This window comes from Cucurbita pepo, chromosome 15 (assembly GCF_057944985.1).
Source record: "Cucurbita pepo subsp. pepo isolate OVF chromosome 15, ASM5794498v1, whole genome shotgun sequence".
Taxonomy (NCBI): Eukaryota; Viridiplantae; Streptophyta; class Magnoliopsida; order Cucurbitales; family Cucurbitaceae; genus Cucurbita; species Cucurbita pepo.
In genome coordinates, this window is record NC_141812.1 from 5,949,019 (window position 1) to 5,957,027 (window position 8,009).

The window sequence follows — 8,009 nt, forward strand, 5'->3', positions numbered from 1 at the left end:
CGCTAACAAATATTGTCACCTTCAACCTCACGATTATAAATGCATCTATTAGGGATCAATGATATTAATTAACTCTTTTAAATACTCTATGGGTGCTGACACGCTCACCAAAAACCTTATGGGGGTACTTAATCTACATTCATATTTTTTACTGGCTTTGTGGCTTTGTTGGACCTTAGGCAAGGTTTACCGACATTCAAACATCACTTATGTGGAATCAAAACTTGTTTCACCATACACGCTGCCTATGCATGCATGTTCAATTGTGTACGACACAACAACGTTGCATCTCATCGTCATCTCGGTTCCTCACAACACGTCCCATGCATCGTGATGCAATCTCAAGTCTCGAGATAGCTTCTCGAGATAGCTTGACAATCTTGGTTGTGTAGACACATCCCTCGGGACAGTTTGGCCAAGTGGTCTAAGGTGCCAGATTTAGGCTTTTGTTTGAAGGGGCGTGGTCCCACAGCTGTCATTTATTTTCATTTTTTGTAAACCTTCAAGCCCGCTGCTAGCACATATTATAAAAACCTCATGATTTTAAAACGCGTCTACTATAGAGAGAGTCTAGCCCTACTCCGACCAGTGCATCGTGTCACGATCATACTTCTTCAAATGTGCGGCTTCGTGATTTTGACACGCTCGCCAAAAACCTTATGGGGTACACAATCTCCATTCACATTTTTCACCTCGGCTTTGTGGCTTTGTTATACCATAGGCAAGGTTTGCCTTCAACGTTGAAACATCACTTATGTGGAATCAAAACTTGTTTGACCACACACGCCGCCTATGCATGCATGTTCTATCATGTGCGACACAACAATGTTGCATCTCATCGTTATCTCGGTTCCCAACAACACGATCCATGTATCGTGATGCAATCTCATGTCTTGAGATACTCGATCATCTTAGTTTTTCTAGACGCATTCGTTGGGACAGTTTGGCCGAGTGGTCTAAGGCACTAGATTTAGGCTCTATTTCGAAAGGGTGTGGGTTCAAATCCCACAGTTGTCATAATCATACTTTTTCAATCACATCGTCCGACCCATGCATCGTATTGCAATCTCATGTCTAGAGATAGCTTGACTATCTTGGTTTGTCATGGCACATCTGTCGTACAGTTTAGTCGTGTGGTTTAAGATGCCAGATTTGGGCTCTAGTTTAAAAGGGTATGGTATTAAAACTCGTCTATTATGAAGAGACTCTAACCCAACTCCGACCAGTGTCTCGTGATCTTGTCACGCTCACGACAAATCTAAAGGAGTACTCAATCTCTATTCACATTTTTCACTCGACTTTATGGCTTTGTTATACCTTAGGCAGAGTTTTTCTTCCGCATTCAAACATCCATAATGTGGAATTAAAACTTGTTTGACCACACACGCCGTCTATGCGTGCATGTTCAATCATGTGCGACACAACATTGTTGCATCTCATCGTCATCTCGGTGCCCAACAGCACAACCCATGCATCGTATTGTAATCTCATGTCTCGAGATAGCTCGACCATCTTGATTTGTCCAAACACATTCCTCGGGATAGTTTGGCCGAGTTGTCTAAGGTGTTAGACTTCGACTCTGGTTCAAAAAGGCATGGATTCAAATCCCACAGCTGTCATTTATTTTAATTTTTTGTAAAGCCTCGTGCCCGCTGCTAACACATATTATTTGTTTTGACTTTTTATTTATCGTTGTTAACATCGTGGTTTTAAAACGCATCTAATATGGAGAGAGTCTAGCCCAACTCCGACCAGTGCATCGTGTCAAAGTCATACTTTTTCAAATGTGCAGCTTTGTGATCTTGACACGATCATGACAAACCTTAAGGAGTACTTAATTCCCTATAATATTTTTCATCTAGCTTTGTGGCTTTGTGGCTTTGTTGGGCCTTAGGCAGGGTTTCCCTACGGGTTTCAAACATGAATAATGTAGAATTAAAACTTATTTGACCGCACACGCCGCCTATGCATGCATGTTCAATCATTTGTAACACAACAACATTGCATCTCATGGTCATCTTAGTTCCCAACAACACGACCCATGCATCGTTATGCAATCTCATGTCTTGAGATAGCTCGACTATCTTAGACTTCCAAACACAATTGTTGGGATAGTTTGGCTTAGTGGTCCAAGGTGCTAGATTTAGTCTCTGGTTTAAAAAAAGGGATTGGTTTCTGGTTTCTAATCCCATAACTGTCATTTATTTTTATTTTTTTTGACCACACACGCCGCCTATGCATGCATGTTTAATCATGTGCGACACAACACATTGCATCTCATTGTAGATGAGAGCCCCCCAATCAGGTAAGACTCACAGTCTGCTCAAATCATCGAACATCATAACGGAAAGCATAGATGAAAGCTATCTCGCGACAAAGAAAAACGAAGGACACCCAATCATACTACTAAAAAAAAAAAAAAAAAAAAATTAAAAGTAGTACAAATATAGAAAAAGTAGTACAAATATCAAAAGTAAAGTTAGAATGTCTCAAGTACCTTTTTATATACTGTCTCAAAGTTTGCCATAAGTGAACTAAACATCTATGATGAAAGCGGGAGATCAAAAGGATTAATATCAGCAGAAGCGTGGTGGGCCCATAACTCACAGGTCCCACGATTAAAACCTAGCTTTGATATCATCATACTACATGTGAAATAATATAGTCAGCAAAAATAAGGGACACTACTTATCCTACAATACATAAAAGTGGCAGCAAACCACACATCACTCACCTATCTTTTTTGGTTTGATTGTCCTTCTTTCAGTGTCCCTCCACGAGGCGTCTCCGTCATCAAACCGAATTTAAATCATGCTTCATGATAACGAATTACTTTGTTGATTGAATATCTTAGAGAAAAAAAAAACTTGTTTGAGATTTGAATCACTCTGCAGGCAAGATCGATCATGTCAAGCTTAGATGATACTAAACATACAACCTAAACTACATAGCATTACAAAAAAAACTTATTACTTAGTTAAAAGAAGCATAAATGATCTTTTTACTACATTTTTCAAGTCAACAAGACAACATAAGTGGTTATATATAGCCTCAACATGAAACCTTTAACCTTCCCCTAGGAATTTTAAGAGTTATATCATTCATACTTTTAGGACTATAATTAGCCACTATGAAAATGATGAATTTTAAGAGTTGTGTCATTCATACTTTTAGGACTATAATTAACCACTATGAAAATGTAACGATCTTATTTTTTTTTTACTAAAATAGAGTCGTACCATATGCATGATGTGATCTTTTTATGTGGAAATATTCATTTTAAATGTTACATCAGTCCCATGGACTTACATAATAAAAATAAAATTCGTAAATAAATCGAAAACATATAAGAAATGATAATAAACATATATATCGAAAAACTAGAAAACAAATGATGATGGAGTTGACACACGAGTCGTGTGAGTTGCGACTAACGTGGGAAGCGTGTGCGCTACACATGAGAAGAGCATGACTAGTTTGTCAAGTCATGCATGCATTTCTCGAAGAGTGTCCTTTTCAGGTCGTGGGCTGCTGGGAGTGATTTAGTGCTTGTTGGGCCACCCGTGTTGAACCTGGATCCAAAAGTCTATCGGTTTTGTCTCTCTAGCTTGTTTTCTACTTCTACTAGATCTTTGGCGCTCACTGAAAATGCATTAAGGAAATAAAAAGTTATAAAATGCATTTATGTCTATCGCGAGATTTCTGATGCGAGGGTGGTTGCTCCCACGAGATCGCTAACTCTTTTCTTTTTTTCCTTGTTGTTACCGTAAATGTAACCTAAATGTGAATAAAATTCATAAAATACATTAGTGAGATCCATAAAAAAAATTTTGTAATAGGATAAATAAAACTCATCTTCCTTAAGCTTATATTTCCTTAAAAGCATTGCATGATTGAGATGTCTTGATTCGTATCATTCTCCACTTCTTCAAGAGGATTCATCGTCGAATCTATTTGTAAAACTTTGCTGTAAAAGTAGGTTAAGAAAATACAAAAGACCTCACAACACTTTATCACGTGACCACTCAACACTTTATTCACGTGTACACTCAAGGAATTGTTGGCCATTGTTTGCACTCATGTACACAAATGAAGCTCTCTGTAAGGACATGGTTGATGTGATGGCTCAAGAAGACGGGTAATTTTTTTTGCGAAATAAAATCATTAAAATTTAAAACATAATTTACATTATACCAAAATAGTGTGCGCACATTAGTAATTTAAAATACAACATAATAGTTAAAAGACAGAATAAGGAACAGACGCAAAACATTTTAAAATAAAAGAGTTGAGACGACAGGTGAGGTTAGTCTATGGCACTTGCTCCAGATTCCACTCCCGACCTCGACCAGCTCCTTATTACCTGGAAAAAAATTGGAGAATAAGGAATGAGTACAAGACTCAGTAAGTAGCCTACTTGTAGGCTCTTAATCGTGTCCTTGATATGCTAGGGTACCACATTCTTTGTTCTTGCTTGTTCTTGGTCTTGTTCTTGTTTTAAGTACTTAAGCCCCTTTAATTCTTGTTCTTGACTTAGGGTTCTTATCTTGATCTTTCTTGAGGACCTTGGTTCTTAAACCCTAAAACCTTGGTTTTTCTTTAAGGGCCTTAGCACTATGTTTTTTGGTTCTTGGTCATTTGTTCTTGGTTCACTATGGTTTAAGGGCCTTAGCACTATTCTATGTTGTGTGTGTTGTGTTCTGAAAAATATGAAGAGGTGATCAGAGAAATAGAATTGGAAGCTTTGGAGAGAGCAAGACCACAACTATCTGAAGTAATAAATTTACAATTTTCTCACTATACAATAGACATCTCTCTCAAGAATAAGATAAACATGAAATAGAATTGGATGCTTTTGAGATAGCAACAATGGAGTCTTTTAAACAAAAATTTTAGATCGAGAAAACTATGAAAATTGTGTATTGTGTTCTATGTTGTGTGTGTTATGTTGTGAAAAATATGAAGAGGTGATGAGAGAAATAAAATGAGGCTTTTAAACAAAAAATTTAGATCGAGAAAACTATGAAAATTGTGTATTGTGTTCTATGTTGTGTGTTGTGTTCTAAAAAATATGAAGAGGTGATGAGATAAATAGAATGAGGCTTTTAAACAAAAATTTAAATCGAGAAAACTATGGACATTGTGTATTGTGTTTTATGTTGTGTGTGTTGTGTTCTGAAAAATATGAAAGAGGTGATGAGTTTAAATAGTGATGAAGTTGAGAAAACTATGGAAATTGTGTATTATGTTCTATGTTGTGTGTTTGTTCTGAAAAATATGAAGAGGTGATGAGTTTAAATAGGGATGAAGTTGTAAAAATAGGAATTGATACGGACCAATAAAACGTGAAACACAAAAAATAATATTTATTTATTTTTAAATTTATCGTAAAAAATTATAGACCACATGTTTCATTTAAGTATATATATATATATATATATATATATATATATATATATATATATATATATATATATATAATACCATTATCTCGGCAATAATGAGCCAAGTATGTAATAATATAATAAAAAAAATATTAATGAAAAACATGTGGGTTACAAAGTAATTAGAAAGTTTTATAATTCTAATTTAAATATTATAAATGTAATTTAAATAATTTTAAAATTCAAGAAAACTAGTTTTCATTGAAATAGTAACAACTTTTATTTTAGTTTAAAGCAATTGAAAATTCCACCCTTTGTTACTCTACCAAAGTTATAAATGTCATACTTCGATTGGTCCATGATGTCAATTTTGCCTGCTGGTCCATCAGTTTTGTCACCACATCATCAATTTTGTCACCACATCATCACGTCAACTATCTTGTTTTGAATTTGATTGGTCCATGATGTCAATTTTGCCGCTACATTATCACGTCGGGTATCTTGTTTTGACTGAAACTTCTCCGTTTTATATCTAATTTGAGTGAACCAAAAAAGACGTTCAAATCGTTATTCCCAACCTTACACTGTGGACAGAATACTGAGAATTGTTAATAATTGAAGGTAGGTTTGATATCATCCGAACATCAATTAATTAATTAACCTTCGTGTTTATGATGTATTTGGGCTTCAACTGAAAGATGGTATCATCACTATCATTTACTTAATAAAAACTATTTGTTTTCCTCTCGACTAATCAAAATCGTAAAGAAACAATATGATTTCCTCGTTGATTAATCAAAACTCTTCAGTGACTACAAACTAAGAGACGTATTGTCACTATCATTTACTTAATAAAAATTATTTGTTTTCCTCTTGACTATTCAAGATCATAGCACAAAGAAATTACTAGACCTAGTAATCACTATCATTATATTAGAGAACTGTTTGATTTCCTCGTCGACTAGTCAAAATCGTACGGTAAAAAAATCATAAGACCTGTCGTTTGTGACTCTTAATTAATTGTAGAAACTATTTGATTTCCTCAACGAATCAAAATCCTAGGTGATTACGACTTTTATTACCGATTAAAGAAGAAATCCTTTGATTTACTGAAAGATAAATCAATGATTCATTTATTTAATAAACTATTTAGTTTCCTCTCGACGAATCATACTCATAGCAATCACTATCAATATTAGTGAGTTATATTCCTCGTCGACTAATAAACGACATTGAAGAAACTATAAGACCTAGCATTCAAGATATTCAACTTAAAGAGACTATTTGATTTCCTCATCGAAGAATCAAAATCGTATAGTGATTACGAACTATGGAACCAAGAGATCACGATTACCGATTAAAGAGGAAATAGTTTCGTTTTTTGAAAGATTATCCATCCGACATACCTGATTGCTTGTGATTCGTGAGCCACCGATAAATTCCAACCACTAACTCGTCGCATTTCTTGTCGAGAAAACTCAAAGGCCGCGCGCAAATTTCGCCTTCTTTAACTCTCCTTCAAGTTCCCGCTCTTGGTTTATATAGAGCTTTACGGGAACGTTTGCCAGTTGCGTTTTATTTACAGAGGAGAAAATGGTAAAAAAGTATTGCGGTAATTCGTCTGATTTGCACGGATGTAAACGGCGCCATTTACTAACAGTCTGGACTGGGTCATACTATTAAAAATTAATGGGCTCAAAGAAGCCCAAATACATTACAAACACGAATGTATGTTAGGATCGCACAACAACGCACACGCTCGATCAAGATGAACACAAAGAATAGGATAGAGAAAATTGCAAGAAGAACTCTAGTTAAAACGATTTTTTTATTGATGACTTCAGGTATGTACAACAAGAGAGAGTAGAGAGAATAGAAAGTTACATCTGAAAGCTCTACCGGACGGGATATATATATAGTTCAATTTACTATATATAGCTTTACCAGATTTAACCATCAACTATATATAGCTATTTAATATATATAGCTTTACCCGATTTAACCATCTACTATATATAGCTATTTACCATATATAGCTTTACCAAATATAGCTTTATCATATAATAACCGTTGACCAAGCTATAAATAAGCATCAGGCTCCATAACCTAACAATTCTCCCACTTGGAGACTGATCTAGTCAACCAAGAATTTCATTCTCAAACGACCATGAGCATCTTCATGGTCTTCATGGCACCATATCAATTGAGGCTTTGCACAACCTCAATATTCCAACATCAACACATTTTGTCAACATGTTTGCTGGATTCTTTGCACCCTCTATCTTCTCCAAACACATCACCATCTTTCACTAACCTGCAAGTGAAATGGTATCGTCTTCTGTGTTTTCTCTTGAAATGATAGACCGGGTTCCTTCGTCAACTGTTTGACACTCTGACTATCTCTGTAAAGAATATCTTCGTGCTACTTCTTGCCCATTCTTCCAGATAGTCAGTCATCCATATCGTCTTCTTTCCAGCTTCAACTATTGCCACGTACTCAGCCTCAGTACAACGCATTTTTTAAGCCTAGACGTCTCATCATCCATGGCTTGCTCCCACTTGGTTGTATCCTCCAACTGTAGGGCCTCATCAAAGGGTTGTGGTTCCCTTTCATCAGCAACAGAT

At 35.7% G+C, this 8,009-nt stretch overlaps 1 non-coding gene across 1 annotated transcript; it reads left to right on the forward strand.

Annotated features, from left to right (window-relative positions):
• Positions 1-937: 937 nt before the first annotated feature.
• On the forward strand, positions 938-1,017 carry TRNAL-UAG (transfer RNA leucine (anticodon UAG)). Its single transcript has one exon. It is a non-coding gene; the product is annotated as a tRNA-Leu (tRNA).
• Positions 1,018-8,009: the final 6,992 nt, after the last annotated feature.